Source organism: Delphinapterus leucas, chromosome 1 (assembly GCF_059928025.1).
Source record: "Delphinapterus leucas isolate spDelLeu-1000000601 "Yukka" chromosome 1, BTC_Dleu_Yukka2, whole genome shotgun sequence".
NCBI classification, from domain to species: Eukaryota; Metazoa; Chordata; class Mammalia; order Artiodactyla; family Monodontidae; genus Delphinapterus; species Delphinapterus leucas.
In genome coordinates this window covers 10,361,035-10,376,890 of record NC_143129.1, presented here as the reverse complement: position 1 = coordinate 10,376,890, position 15,856 = coordinate 10,361,035, and the positions used below count along the sequence as shown (strand labels likewise).

Sequence of the window (15,856 nt, the reverse complement as noted above, 5' to 3'; positions counted from 1 at the left end):
AGCAATACATCAGTCTAAAAAAAAAAAAGCTGCACTTTGTTCAGAAGCACAGGTAATTTTAGATGTTGTTAGATCAACTAGGTTTCCGATGGTTAATTCCAGTTTTGTAAGTCAAAGTAAAATGACATACATTTACCATATTGGAACAAGATGCTTTACTGCCATCTGCCAAAGAATTGTCACAATAAATATAGAAACTGCCCATCCTTAGAGTCAATAAAACTGTAATCATAGAAATAAAGAGTCCATGATGTAACTAATATCCCCTTAGATAAGTGCCCTTGTGCAGTGCAAAACCTGAACAACCATACCTGACAGCCTTGTCCCAACCGCATGGAGAAAACAAATCTGTTAGCACGTGAGCTTTTCCAGCATTCATGACAGGTGAGATACATTTGACATCTTCATTGTGGCACAATTTCGCAGGACTAAAAAAGATAGAATTCTTGGCAGTGTTAAGCACTGGAAGTTGTGTCTATGCAGTACTGCTTTGGAAACACGAAGTCCATAAGCTGACAAGCTTTACTTTAATCATTTTAAGCTGAAAAAGTTTGAATTTTTAAAATCTGTTTTGAGGGCAACTCCTTCCTTCCTTTTTTCCATTTGTGAACAAATTAGAGGTGGCTTAGAGTAGAGGAAATGTCTGCTCTTTGCTTGGGTGTGTCCTAGAGTCCAAGGTTCAAGCACTGGCCCTTCTGCACATGACTATTGGGTATAGTTCACTCGTCTTCATGTGAGGTCAGGGTGCCCCTGCTGGGCGAAGGTCCTACTTAGGAGGGAAAATCCCACCGTGAGGAGAGCTGCCAAGTCAGTTTCCTATGAATGTAACAATTTGTCAAAATCATGGTTGTTGAATACAATTTGTTCAGTAGATATTGTTCAAATGAGATGGTAATGTAAAAAAAAGTATATATATTAATATACATATAAACGATATGTATACAGTTTGAGAAATATACAGCAAGAAGGTGCTATTTACTGCATGAATGTATAGCACACCAGGCTAGGAAAAGAGAGATTAAGTACCTGAACGATGGCTCTCGTTTTCAGCTGCAATCAAAACCCCCTGGGATCCACATTAAAGCTAGGTCTTCCTAAGCCTTCCTCCAGAGAGATAGAGTCAATAGGTCTGGTGTTGTGCACAGGAATCTGTATATTTTTAGAACTACAGAGGTGTTACTGATATCCATCCAGGAGACTGGATCTTCCTTTTTCCCATCTGCTTCTTCCAGCTCTCCTTTGTCTGTGTCACAGAACAGGCTGCCCCTAAAAGCAGTCATTTAATTACCAAATGTCTACCATGTACATATCGTGAGCAGTGTTATAGGAAATACAAATAAGATCCAGTTTTGAGGGAGGTTAGAATCTAGTAGGGGAGATAAAAACCTGAAAACAGTAAGGCTACAGGCAAAAGCATCACCCTCCCTGTTCCGTTCCCACCCAAGAAATCCAAGGTTCTTCTCCAGGTCCTGGTTGTTTTATTCTCTGTACAGTGTCATTGGCAGTGCTTCCTAGCTGACATTCAGAGATAAAGGAGCAAGTGAATTATTATGTGCAGGTTAAGGAAATTGAACACAATGATTCTTTGTTGTAAGAAAAAGGTAGGAATAATTCCTACCTTGAATTAATATGAATAGAGAGCTCTATTTTGGGATTTAAGATTTCATTGAGGCTTACTACGGGACCTTTCCATTATTGTTATGGATATACTGTCTACGTTTATTTTAAAATATAAAAGTGCTATTTTTCTGAATTGATCTATAATTTATAAGGAACATCATTATACTTACAAAGATGGTATTATTATTCTGTATTCATCGCGTGAGAATGGTAGCTTAATGCTTATGGTAATTCCTTCCCTATTTCTCCACAACTGATTTATCACTTGTCTGACCCAACTTCTCGGCACACCATTGTTCCACGCTCTCCACACCCCTCATTTCACAGAGGAGTGTTAATAATAGGATATGTTATTCAGCTTTTCATTTACATGCTTCTGAGATGCCAGGCAGTATAATTAATCACCATCGCAAATATTCTCATGTATATGCTTTATACATATATACTCTTTCTGGGTCACTGAACTAATAAAACAGCATATTCTAAGGATTGTTGCAAATCACAGCCTTTGGCTACAAGGTAGTTAGTAAAATGTGTAAGGTAAACATAGATTTGCAAGATATTTTCCTTCAGGTGAAAATATAGGAAATCTTTTCAAATAATGCATGTGTTAATAGAATCCAAAGTAACCATTCTGTGTTATGTTTAATAAATACTAGTGTTTCCATAGCTTTTAAATATTTATAAAATAGTTTTATAACAAAATTGGAGGAAAGATGGGACTCACCTTGTGCCCTTTTTCTCCAAATAAAGAAAGGGGCAGCATATTACTTCTTTTTTTTTTTTATTGGAGTATAATTGCTTTACAATGGTGTGTTAGTTTCTGCTTTATAACAAAGTGAATCAGTTATATATATAGACATATGTTCCCATATCTCTTCCCTCTTGCGTCTCCCTCCCTCCCACCCTCCCTATCCCACCCCTCTAGGTGGTCACAAAGCACCGAGCTGATCTCCCTGTGCTATGCGGCTGCTTCCCACTAGCTATCTACCTTACGTTTGGTAGTGTATATATGTCCATGCCTCTCTCTCGCTTTGTCACAGCTTACCCTTCCCCCTCCTCATATCCTCAAGTCCATTCTCTAGTAGGTCTGTGTCTTTATTCCTGTCTTACCCATAGGTTCTTCATGACACTTTTTTTCTTAAATTCCATATATATGTGTTAGCATACGGTATTTGTCTTTCTCTTTCTGACTTACTTCACTCTGTATGACAGACTCTAGGTCTATCCACCTCATTACAAATAGCACAATTTCGTTTCTTTTTATGGCTGAGTAATATTCCATTGTATGTATGTGCCACATCTTCTTTATCCATTCATCCGATGATGGGCACTTAGGTTGTTCCCATCTCCAGGCTATTGTAAATAGAGCTGCAATGAACATTTTGGTACATGACTCTTTTTGAATTATGGTTTTCTCAGGTTATATGCCCAGTAGTGGGATTGCTGGGTCGTATGGTAGTTCTATTTGTAGTTTTTTAAGGAAGCTCCATACTGTTCTCCATAGTGGCTGTATCAATTCCCATTCCCACCAGCAGTGCAAGAGTGTTCCCTTTTCTCCACACCCTCTCCAGCATTTATTGTTTCTAGATTTTTTGATGATGGCCATTCTGACTGGTGTGAGATGATATCTCATTGTAGTTTTGATTTGCATTTCTCTAATGATTAATGATGTTGAGCATTCTTTCATGTGTTTGTTGGCAGTCTGTATATCTTCTTTGGAGAAATATCTATTTAGGTCTTCTGCCCATTTTTGGATTGGGTTGTTTGTTTTTTGATATTGAGCTGCATGAACTGCTCATAAATTTTGGAGATTAATCCTTTGTCAGTTGCTTCATTTGCAAATATTTTCTCCCATTCTGAGGGTTGTCTTTTGGTCTTGTTTATGGTTTGCTTTGATGTGCAAAAGCTTTGAAGTTTCATTAGGTCCCATGTGTTTATTTTTGTTTTTATTTCCATTTCTCTAGGAGATGGGTCAAAAAGGATCTTGCTGTGATTTATGTCACAGAGAGTTCTGCCTATGTTTTCCTCTAAGGGTTTGATAGTTTCTGGCCTTACATTTAGGTCTTTAATCCATTTTGAGTTTTTTTTTGTGTATGGTGTTAGGGAGTGATCTAATCTCATACTTTGAAAGGTACCTGTCCAGTTTTCCCAGCACCACTTATTGAAGAGGCTGTCCTTTCTCCACTGTACATTCCTGCCTCCTTTATCAAAGATAAGGTGACCATATGTGCATGGGTTTTTCTCTGGGCTTTCTATCCTGTTCCATTGATCTATCTTTCTGTTTTTGTGCCAGTACCATACTGTCTTGATTACTGTAGCTTTGTAGTATAGTCTGAAGTCAGGGAGCCTGAATCCTCCAGCTCTGTTTTTTGTTCTCAAGATTGCTTTGGCTCTTTGGGGTCTTTTGTGTTTCCATACAAATTGTGAAATTTTTTGTTCTAATTCTGTGTAAAATGCCAGTGGTAGTTTGATAGGGATTGCATTGAATCTGTAGATTGTTTTGAGTAGTAGAGTCATTTTCACACTGTTGATTCTTCCAATCCAAGAACATGGTATATCTCTCCATCTATTTGTATCATCTTTAATTTCTTTCATCAGTGTCTTATAATTTTTTGCATACAGGTCTTTTGTCTCCTTAGGTAGGTTTATTCCTAGATATTTTAGTCTTTTTGTTGCAATAGTAAATGGAAGTCTTTTCTTGATTTCACTTTCAGATTTTTCATCATTAGTGTATAGGAATGCAAGAGATTTCTGTGCGTTTTGTATCCTGCTACTTTACCAAATTCATTGATTAGCTCTAGTAGTTTTCTGGTAGCATCTTTAGGATTCTCTATGTATACTACCATGTCATCTGCAAACAGTGACATCTTTACTTTTTCTTTTCCAATTTGGGTTCCTTTTATTTCCTTTTCTTCTCTGATTGCTGTGGCTAAAACTTCCAAAACTATGTTGAATAAGAGTGGTGAGAGTGGGCAACCTTGTCTTATTCCTGATCTTAGTGGAAATGCTTTCAGTTTTTCACCAGTGAGGATGATGTTGGCTGTGGGTTTGTCATATATGGCCTTTATTATGTTGAGGAAAGTTCCCTCTATGCCTACTTTCTGCAGGGTTTTTATCATAAATGGGTGTTGAATTTTGTCGAAAGGTTTCTCTGTGTCTATTGAGATGACCATATGGTTTATCTCCTTCAATTTGTTAATATGGTTTCTCACATTGATTGATTTGCATATATTGAAGAATCCTTGCATTCCTGGAATAAACCCCACTTGATCATGGTGTATGATCCTTTTAATGTGCTGTTGGATTCTGTTTGCTAGTATTTTGTTGAGGATTTTTGCATCTATGTTCATCAGTGATATTGACCTATAGTTTTCTTTCTTTGTGACATCCTTGTCTGGTTTTGGTATCAGGGTGACGGTGGCCTTGTAGAATGAGTTTGGGAGTGTTCCTCCCTCTGCTATATTTTGGAAGAGTTTGAGAAGGATAGGTGTTAGCTCTTCTCTAAATGTTTGATAGAATTCTCTTGTGAAGCCATCTGGTCCTGGCCTTTTGTTTGTTGGAAGATTTTAAATCACAGTTCAATTTCAGTGCTTGTGATTGCTCTGTTCATATTTTCTATTTATTCCTGATTCAGTCTTGGCAGATTGTGCATTTCTAAGAATTTGTCCATTTCTTCCAGGTTGTCCATTTTATTGGCATATAGTTGCTTGTAGTAATCTCTCATGATCTTTTGTATTTCTGCAGTGTCAGTTGTTACTTCTCCTTTTTCATTTGTAATTCTATTGATTTGAGTCTTCTCCCTTTTTTTCTTGATGAGTCTGGCTAATGGTTTATCAATTTCTTTTATCTTCTCAAAGATCCAGCTTTTAGTTTTATTGATCTTTGTTACCGATTCCTTCATTTCTTTTTCATTTATTTCTGATCTGATTTTTATGATTTCTCTCCTTCTGCTAACTTTGGAGTTTTTTTTGTTCTTCTTTGTCTAATTGCTTTAGGTGAAAGGTTAGGTTGTTTATTCGAGATGTTTCCTGTTTCTTAAGGTAGGATTGTATTGCTATAAACTTCCCTCTTAGAACTGCTTTTGCTGCATCCCATAGGCTTTGGGTCGTCATGTCTCCATTGTCATTTGTCTCTAGTTATTTTTCGATTTCCTCTTTGATTTCTTCAGTGATCACTTCGTTATTAAGTAGTGTATTGTTTAGCCTCCATGTGTTTTTATTTTTTACAGATCTTTTCCTGTAATTGATATCTAGTCTCATAGCGTGGTGGTCGGAAAAGATACTTGATACAATTTCAATTTTCTTAAATTTACCAAGGCTTGATTTGTGACCCAAGATATGATCTATCCTGGAGAATGTCCCATTAGCACTTGAGAAAAATATGTATTCTGTTGTTTTGGTTGGAATGTCCTATAAATATCAATTAAGTCCATCTTGTTTAATGTATCATTTAAAGTTTGTGTTTCCTTATTTATTTTCACTTTGGATGATCTGTCCACATATTACTTCTTAGTAGAAAATTTCATCTGGCCTAAGGTCAAGTAACCCACTAGATGTTAACCTGTGACAAGAGCCACACTTGAAAGATTTTAAGTGAACTGTCTTCCCTCCAGCTGCATTTCTCTGCGTTTGTAGAACAGATGGATTTCTCAAAAGGAGGTGGGTTACAAAGTAAATGTATTTTCTTACCTTTCTTTGGGAAAGTTGTATCTAGGGAGTAATCCCAGAGACTGGGGCCCCTCGAATCCTTTTTTTCCCCATTCATGGCCCTGACTATAATCTGGGAAAGAGTGTTTTGTCTTACAGGTAAGAGGGAAGAGGGACATATATGATACTCAGGATAAACCCCAGGTCCCAAAGTGCCAAGGCTAGAGCAAGGATGTAGTCAGAAATCAGGATCAGAGTAATCAGATCAGTATCAGAAACACGGGGGTCAGAATTTTAGGCTAGACAGGGGCGACAGAAAAATCGACGTTAGAAACTTAGCTTGTTTGAATGATGCTTGCTATTCATTCTCTCATTCACTCATTCATTCCTTCAGCAGACATCTGTGATCACCTATTCCGTGCGTGATCCTTCCCTGTATGGAACTTAAAGTGAGGAGTGTAGGAGGTGGGGTTGGAGTCAGGCAACGTCCAACCACTTTTTAACTTGATTAGATTTTGACAGGAGTCCTAGGTAGTCTGTGGTGCTCTAGAAAATGAGAACTTTAGTGCTAAGGGAACATGGGCTCCAAGAAACAAAGACAGATATGAGCTTAAAGGATAAATCAGAACAGAAAAATGCCTGAGATCTGGGTCTAACATCCAAACTGGAGCCAGTACAGGTACGACGGGAGGCCAGGTATTAGGAGGAGATGTGGAATGTTAGGTTAACACAGTGCAGCGTGAAGCCCAACGGCTGGGAAGTCAGACAAAATTCAAATCCCAGGTTCACCTTTTCCTAGCTATGTTGTCATCAACACATCAACCTCTTTGAGCCTCAGGTTTTTTAACTGTCATTAATAAATGATGCATAGTAAAATAAATAAATAATGGGTAATACTATCTACCTAACAATGGGGTTGGGAGAACTAATTTTAGAATTTTGCTATTATGGAATTTATGACTTCATGCACATAACTACCTTCCAGTAATTCGGAGCTCCTTTGAGTTATATTTTTGGAATTTGTTATGACTTATATCCCAATGTTAAAATTGTGACATTAACCTGCTGTGTTATCAGGATTCCCATTAATAGTGTCCATATGCATTCCATAGCATTTTTATAAAGAATTTGGTCTAGGTTTCCCATTCTGGAAAATATTTACCTCCAGCATTTTATGAAATAACTAAATCTGAAAACAAATATAATGTCTCTCAGAAGAAATGAATTGACTTTGTCACTAGGGGGAGACCTAGCCAGGTTTTGAAACTTGCCCCAACTTTGAGAGGACAGAATCTTTTTCTTTCCTGGGCGTTCTCAGGAGATAAGAGAAGTGATAATGTAGGAAAAGGCATTGACAAAACTGGCAGTCCCAACAGGAGGATTGGAGAGAGTTTCTTTTTCTTTCAGTGGCTCTTAACTAAGTGTTTTCTATGTAGATGGGAATAAACCTTAGGGGATACAGATGCTGAGACAGCCTAGAAGCATCAGGTGAAGCCAAGACTTCAGGGGGCACCAAGCAAAGGGGAGTTGCGTCCTTTCATGGGAGCCTTCTGAGAGAGTAGGGACATTTAATAAGCACCAAGGTTTCTCACTGGAATTTTCAGTGACCATAGACAGTCTGCATGTGTGCATATTTATACACTTTTTTCTATTATATCTTTTTCTGTTAATTACATTTCCCTACTCATCTTGAATCATAAGCACTTCTGAAGAAGTGGGGCAGGGATATCTTGACCGTTCTGTGGAAGGAAAAGGCCAAGGGGTGCTAGGAGGGGAAATGCCTCTCACAGGTAACGTTCGCGGACTAATTCTCTGGGGAGCCAACTCACAAAAGGGTGCAGCAACCCAGGCGGTAGAATTCCATCCGGTTAATGATATTTCTTTAAAGAAGAGAGATCCAGGCTCAGAACTTAGTGAATGGCAACCCTTTTTATCTTCTCAGTTCTCTTCAATCTATCAGTGCAACTAATTTATAGAGGATACTTGGAATAAAGCAGCAGAATTTTATTTAAGAAAATGAAGAATATAAACATGAAACATAATTGGTTATGAGGCTGGTTTAAAAAATAATTTCAAGTATATAGTGTGTATTAAATGCTTCCAATTGTACAGTTTATAAATATCAAATTCTAAACCTCTTACTCAAGTGATAATTTATATTTAACAACTTGGCATTTGTCTTGCTGAGCATCCTAAGTCCATGAGTTGCATTGGTATAAAGTTCAGAATATTCAAATTATATTGTATATGGTTGAATTAGGGATCTCTAGAAAACTAATGGAAGTATCTTAAAAGAGTATTTTTTTCTGATTATCAGAACAAATACATGGTAAAGAAATTTAAAATCATCTGTAATTTTTTTCACAGAGTAATAACCACTGTTGACATGTCGGGTTAGTTGTTTTTAGCTCTAATTCCATAACATTTTTTACAAAGTTGAAATCATGCTGAATGTACAATTTTGTATTCTGATAATTTCTTTTCCCCAGAGCACAAGGCTTGTGGTTTCTATACTCATTGCCATCTACAAATGGAGCACATTTCTTGCTCTTTTTTTAAGTACAAAATCATTATATGTTGTTTTTTAAACTATATAGTTATTCAGCCTTTTCCCTTATCATTAAAAGTCTTTGTAAATATCATTGTAATGGTGACAAGATATTTCATCCCATGCGTATATCATAATTTATTCTACAGATTCCTATTGTTAGATATTTAGTTATTTCCAGTAAATAATCCTGTAATGAAGGTTTCTGTTCATAAAATTTTAGCAGTGTTTTACTGTATTTAATAAGGATCATTTGCATTGAAACCAAAAAGCGATTTTTAACTATAGTGAGATAAGATGATTATATTTTTAAATAAAACTATAAACCACTAATAGTAGACCTAATGGAAGTATATGAGTTTCTGTGACATATGATAATTCCTTAGGATATTTAAAAACCCCTTTTCATCTCAGGAATTGAATATGGGTGTTAGATGTCTCCCCAGATCCTAGCACCTCAGTGATTATGAGTGCCTGCATATCACAGAATATGTAATGTAGACTTGTCCATCTCACTTAAGAAGTGCTTACATTGCAGGAAGCACACCGCTAAGCATTCTCACTCACATGAGCTCTTAATCATCAAAATAACCCTATGAGATATAGAATATCATTATTGTTTAATAAATAATGCCTCGTGGATATGCCTTCCATCAGGATTAAATGAGCTAATACACTTATGAAATGAACACTTCCATACACATAAATATCACTTAACTATGTATACAAGTAGCATATAGAAAAAGGTCTGGATGAATCTGTACTAAACTGCTATTATGTTTATTCCTTGAGAGAGAGAAAGGGGATTGATCTTGGTGGTAAAAGCCAAAGTAGACCTTAGCCTTATCATTGATGTTTAGTTTTTTTCCCAAAAGAATGTAATCATATACTACTTATTTAATTAAAATTAATTTAAAAATATAACTATATGACAAGGGGATTCTTTTCATTATTGAGCTTTACAATCATATTTGAATGCTTTGGAGTTTACTAGCTCCTCATTAGTTATAGAAAAAAGATGATAGTGGAAAAATTTAAACCCCAAACTTTAGGTCTCTGAAAATTGAAGTCAGTAAAATGTATGAAGAAAACACTTACAGACGAATACGCTATGTCAAGGGCAAAATAGGATTGTTTGCAACACTCTTTTACATTCAATTTTTATAATAAGTTGTGTTAAGATCTCATTGAGCCTGTAGAGTAAGATCATTTTATTTTTAGGTAATTGCTTGTGCCTTCAACAGATGTATATTGAGCACCTACTCTGTCCCAGGGACTGTTTTAGTGAGTAAAATAGAACAGGCCTGCTTCCATTAAAGTTGGGGAGAGGCACAATAAATAAATCAACAGATATGTGCATGTCAGGTTGTGATCCGCTCTGAAGAAAGTAAGCAGGGTAAAGGGGGTGAGAATGGTGAGCTGGGATGAGGTGGGAGGGGTGAGCGTGGACCATCTGACATCCAGAGGCATGAAGAGGAGGCCGCCGAGCAGGGGCGTGAGCGAGCGGAGGGCGTGAGTCCGTCCAGACAGAGGGGAATGCGAGGGCGTGGTCCTCAGGCCCGGGGAGCCTGCAGGACATGACACAGCGGGGCAGGGAGAGGAGGAAGCCAGCGTGTGGGCTGAGCTCAGGGAAGCAGAGAGGAATCCAGAGACAAAGTAACGTGGCGTGTAGGTAGGGCACGATAAGGAGTTCAGACTCAGCCCTAGATGGGCAGGTTGGGGACTCTGGCGGCATATATGGAGAGGGGGTTTGGGGGTGTAAGGTATTTATTAGAGATCAACATCTCTGTAGGAAGGAGAACGCAGAGGGAGGCCTCATAAATCTCAAGGAGCTGATGCCTTGTCCTGTGCAATCAGCAGATCCGTGGATGCCCGGGGAGGGTGTGGCTACGGGGAGGCCGCTGTCTACAGCTGGACCTGAAGGAGCTGATAGCTGGTCTCGGGGGCGACCACATTAGGACATTTGCTAATGCGCTATAGGAATGGTTTACGATTTTTCTAAACGATCATCACTATTGAAAGGTTCTTTCATAAAGGTAAATGGTCAAGCCTGATTGGTATAAAACCCTAGTAAAATAAGAATGGCTTGATATTTCCTCACCTTGATAAAAATACCTATCTCAAGCTAAAATGCAGGATCACAGTTTTCAATGAAACATTAGAAGCCATTGCTATTAAAGCCAGGATGCCTGCTACCACCAGAATTATTTGGTAGTTCTCTGGAAAGTCACTCCAAAGCAGTTACAACAGAGAAAGAATAAAAACATTAAGTAAAGGAAAGGAGAGGCAGTAGTATCATTCCTTGCACGTGATGTGACTTTTTAACCTAGAAAACCCAAGAAAAGTGAAAATCATTAAAAACATTAAGAAAATTCAGTAGGGAAGTTGCTTATCAATTAACATATAAAATCAAATAACTTTCCTGTACGTCAGGGGTTGGCAAATGTTTTTCTGTAAAGAGCCTAGCTAGTAAATATTTTAGGCATGTGGTCATACCGTCTGTATTGCAACTACACACCTCTGCTGTTGTAGGGCAAAAGCAGCTGTAGACAAAAAATAAACACAGGCATGGCCGTGTTCCAATGGAACTTTATTTAAAAAACAGGCAGCAGCCCAGACTTGGCCCACGTTGGTTGTTTGCTGACCCCTGCTATAGTCATGAAAAAATCATTGAGAAATTATAATGGAAGAAGAAATCTCATTCCCAATAACCAACAAAATGATTGAAACATTATACACTTGATTAAAAAATGTACAAGACATAGAGAAGAAATTTTCTGAAAGACATTAAAGAAATTTCAAGTGAAAGAGAATAAAACTCTGCTTTGAATAGAAAGATTCTGCTTTGTAAAAGGGTCAAATTCCCCTAAATTAATTATAGATTTAAGGGAGTCCCTGTTTTAAGTATTTAGATGATCTAAAAAATATCTCTTATTTTTTTTAATTCTTGTAGACTTTTATATCATATGTATATACTATACTTTAGTCAGATTTCTATTGATAAAGCTTTGATTGTTGCTACTTTTTTTTTTTTTGCTATCACTGATAAATTCTATAATAAATATCCTCGTACATGCTGGAAAGCTGTGAAAGTAAATCCACAGGCCAAATTGCCAGAAGTGGGGTTACTGGGTCAAAAAATATGTCATTTTAAATGTTGATGAGACTGTAACAACCTGCATGAGAGTGATCTTTGCATCTTCTCTAGAACTGGGCAGCATCAGTTTTTTGTTATTTTAAACAATTTCTGATATGTGAAAAATCATATCTCCTAGATTTTTAATTGATATTATTTGATTTTTTTTTTGCCGTACGTGGGCCTCTCACTGTTGTGGCCTCTCCCGTTGCGGAGCACAGGCTCCGGACGCGCAGGCTCAGCGGCCATGGCTCACGGGCCCAGCCGCTCCGTGGCATGTGCGATCCTCCTGGACCGGGGCACAAAACCACGTCCCCTGCATCGGCCGGCGGACTCTCAACCACTGCACCACCAGGGAAGCCCCGATATTATTTGATTTTAAGAGAGAAGTTGGACATTTTTTTTTTCTTCTGCTCATTGACCATAAGTATTTTTCCCTAACTTGCTTTTCTATACCCCATTTTAAATGTATTTGATTGCTCCCTTTCTTACTGGTTTGTGTGAGCTCTTTATTAGTTATGGAAACTACCTCTAGGTCTGTTGTTTTCCTTGCAAAACAGATTATGGTTACCCAGAGTGTATAAAGAAATTATATATATTTTTCCCTTTTGAGCTTGAGATTTTGTGTACCTCTTAGAAATGTCAACCCTTTATGTCATGCAGGACTCTGCAAAAAATATCACCTCCTGTGAGGCTTTTCCTAATCGCCTACCTAAAATAGGTAGTATTTCCCTCATTATGTCAATAAGGAAACTAAGAGAGAGGAAATAACTGGCCCAAGATCACATAGCTCATAGGTAGCTGAGCCTTGAACTGGAATTTAAGCTCAACATCGTCTGACCTCAAAGCCAGTCTTACTGTTTTATCTCATCCCATCCTGGCCATACCCACCAGCATATGGGTGGAGAGGAATATAAAATTTTAGGGTTGGAAGAGACTTTCTATGCAGGGTCCTAAAAGATAGATCAGGAAGGATACATAGATTTCTGGTAGTAAATATTTCATGCTTATTAGTTTGACCAGCAGTTACTTCTCTTAGAGAAATTCTCAGAATTATTTTCTTATGATGTATAGAATCTCTGTTACTGTTTTGACATGCATTAACGCACTCCCAACTTCAGTACCCATCGTAGATGTTAAACATTATTGTGTGTCATTATAATTATTTGCCTTAGGAAGGCTGTGCTTCCTAGCTGGATTTAATAATTAATCCCCATAAGTATAGTATTTATTATTCTCAACATTATATAGTAGCAGAACCATGATTTTCAGTCATTAAGAGTTTCTATGAAACTCTTTTGGAATGAATTTTCAGATTTGGGAAAAACAAAAGGCTGATTAATGGCATATTCCTGCTAAATGTCACGAAAACAAAACATACGTTGTCAGTAAATCAAAATTACTGGTAGTCCTAGAAGAATGCATAATCAGAGGAGATGGTGATATGTTAACTAATTTTTATATTTGAGGTATTTAAGATGAATTATTCACCTTTACTGACCATAGAAATTAGATTGTTTGAGTTGAAAGGATGAAGCCATACAGAGTGATTGTTAAGAGCATGTTTAAATTTTGTCTCCGTAGCTTCCTAGCTATGAGTTATTGGGCAAGTAATTTAACTCCTCTGTCCCTAAGCTTCCCCATTTATAAAGTAGGGATAGTAATAGTACTTATAGCACAGGAGTGTGGTAAGTATTAAATAAGGCCACATACAGAAATTTAGGGACCATATGTATGGAGAAATTGAAGAAATCTCAATTGTGATGGTGAAGAGCCAGGCTGAGCAGGCAGATGGAGGAGAAAAGGCTCAGGGAAACCTCTAAAGAGTACAAATTGTTAAAAATTTTTTTCTTAAAAATTTTTTTTATTGACATATAGTTGATTTACAATATTGTTTTAGTTTCAGGTGTACAGCAAAGTGATCCAATTACACGTATTTATATATATTTTTCAGATTATTTTCCATTATAGGTTATTACAAGATACTGAATATAGTTCCCTGTGCTATATGGTAGGTGCCTGTTGTTTATCTATTTTAAATATAGTAGTGTGTATATGCTAATACAATACTCCTAATTTGTCCTCCCCCCAGCCTTTCCCCTTTGGTAACCATAAGTTTGTTTTCTTGTCTGTGAGTCTGTTTCTAGTTTTATAAATTCATTTCTATTATTTTTTAGATTCCATGTATAAGTGATATCATATAATATTTGTCTTTCTCTTTCTGACTTACTTGACTAAGTATGATAATCTCTAGGTCCATCCATGTTGCTGAAAATGGCATTATTTCATTCTTTTTTATGGCTGAGTAATATTCCATTGTATATATGTGCCACATCTTCTTTACTCATCTGTTGATGGACACTTAGTTTGCTTCCATGTCTTGGCTATTGTAAATAGTGCTGCCATGAACATTGGGGTGCAAAAAATATGGAACACTTCACGAATTTGTGTCTCATCCTTGTGCAGGGGCCACGGTAACCTTCTCTGTATCGTTCCAATTTTACCATATGTGCTGCCAAAGTGAGCACCAAACTGCTGAAATTTTTCAACATAAAATGTGTACTTCCAGTAGAAAACGCCAGACCGAGCACACTCTATTTAATCTCTCAGTTGAAACCTCATTAAAATTATAGTAAAAAAAAAAAGGTTTAAACATACAGTGAAAAGAAAGCATGGCAGATATCAGAAGAAGTAGAAGGAAAACTGATTTTTAAAAGTGCTGACAAGGGACTTCCCTGGTGGTCCAGTGGTTAAGACTTCGCCTTCCAATGCAGGGGGTGCAGGTTCGATCCCTGGTCGGCAAGCTAAGATCCCACATGCCTCGGGGCCAAAAAGCCAAAACATAAAACAGAAGCAATATTGTAGGAAAATCAATAAAGACTTTAAAAATGGTCCATATCAAAAAAATCTTTTAAAAGACAAAAGATAATCATAGTCTGGATATGAAGCAAATGAGCTAGGGTACATCTCATGATGATGAATGAGGCTGAATGAATGAAGATGAATGAAGTGAGGTTCAAGCAATTGATAGAAGGAGTAGGAAGCTGAAGATATTAGGGATGGAGGAAAGATGACAAAGAAAAACCATTCAGAAGCAGAAGGATAAACTGTGCAATAAATTCATAGTTCAGAAATAGAGCAAAGTAAACTATGACACGAGTTTGAATAAATGGTGAAGACATTAGAAGGGAGAATCAACTTGAACTTGATTCTAGGAAGATCCCCTTTAGAGAGTGTTCACGATCTTGGTGTCTTAGAGACGAGAGTGGAGTTAAAGTGCACTACTTAGCACAAGTGATTAATGTTTACACCATCAAATGTTGTCACTGCTATTAACTGTTTTTTCATCTTGTAGAAGCAACCCAGAGACAAACACCAAAGACTTTATGTGGGTACATCAAAAAAATGTAAATGTTATGAACCTTGATGGTATAAGAGTAAGATTTGTTTACAACATTGAGAAGTGGAGGGAAGGATACAGGTGATAACATGGTCATTTTACAAAGAGGGCATAAAGATAACATAGAGAGGGACCAATATTAGTGAACTAACTCTATTAGGGAGGGGAAGGAAGAAGGGAAGGGGTTATAGATGAGCTAGATCTTCATCCAACATTGCGGAAGCCAACAGGTAACATCTGAAGCTGATTGTTCAGAAGGAGCTGCATACATGTGGCAGGGGCTTCTAGTGGATCTTTTAATGTTCATTCTCCCTTTCTTTTATACAATAAAAATGAATCTGGGCACATGAACACCCAGCTAACAACTACATTTTCCCTGAAGCTAGGTATGGCCAACAAGGAGCCATGCTGGAATGTAGTGTGCAGCCTTTAGGTCAGTTTCTTGAAATAGAAGGAGCCTGGCCGCCCCTCCTCTCTCTCCCTGCCTTCCCTAGGCTGGAGTG

General features: G+C 37.4%; 1 non-coding gene across 1 annotated transcript; it reads right to left on the bottom strand.

The window, feature by feature from the left end:
* Positions 1 to 14,374: 14,374 nt before the first annotated feature.
* On the bottom strand, positions 14,375 to 14,481 carry LOC115802812 (U6 spliceosomal RNA). Its single transcript, XR_004023357.1, has one exon. It is a non-coding gene; the product is annotated as a U6 spliceosomal RNA (small nuclear RNA).
* Between the last annotated feature and the right edge of the window lie 1,375 nt (positions 14,482 to 15,856).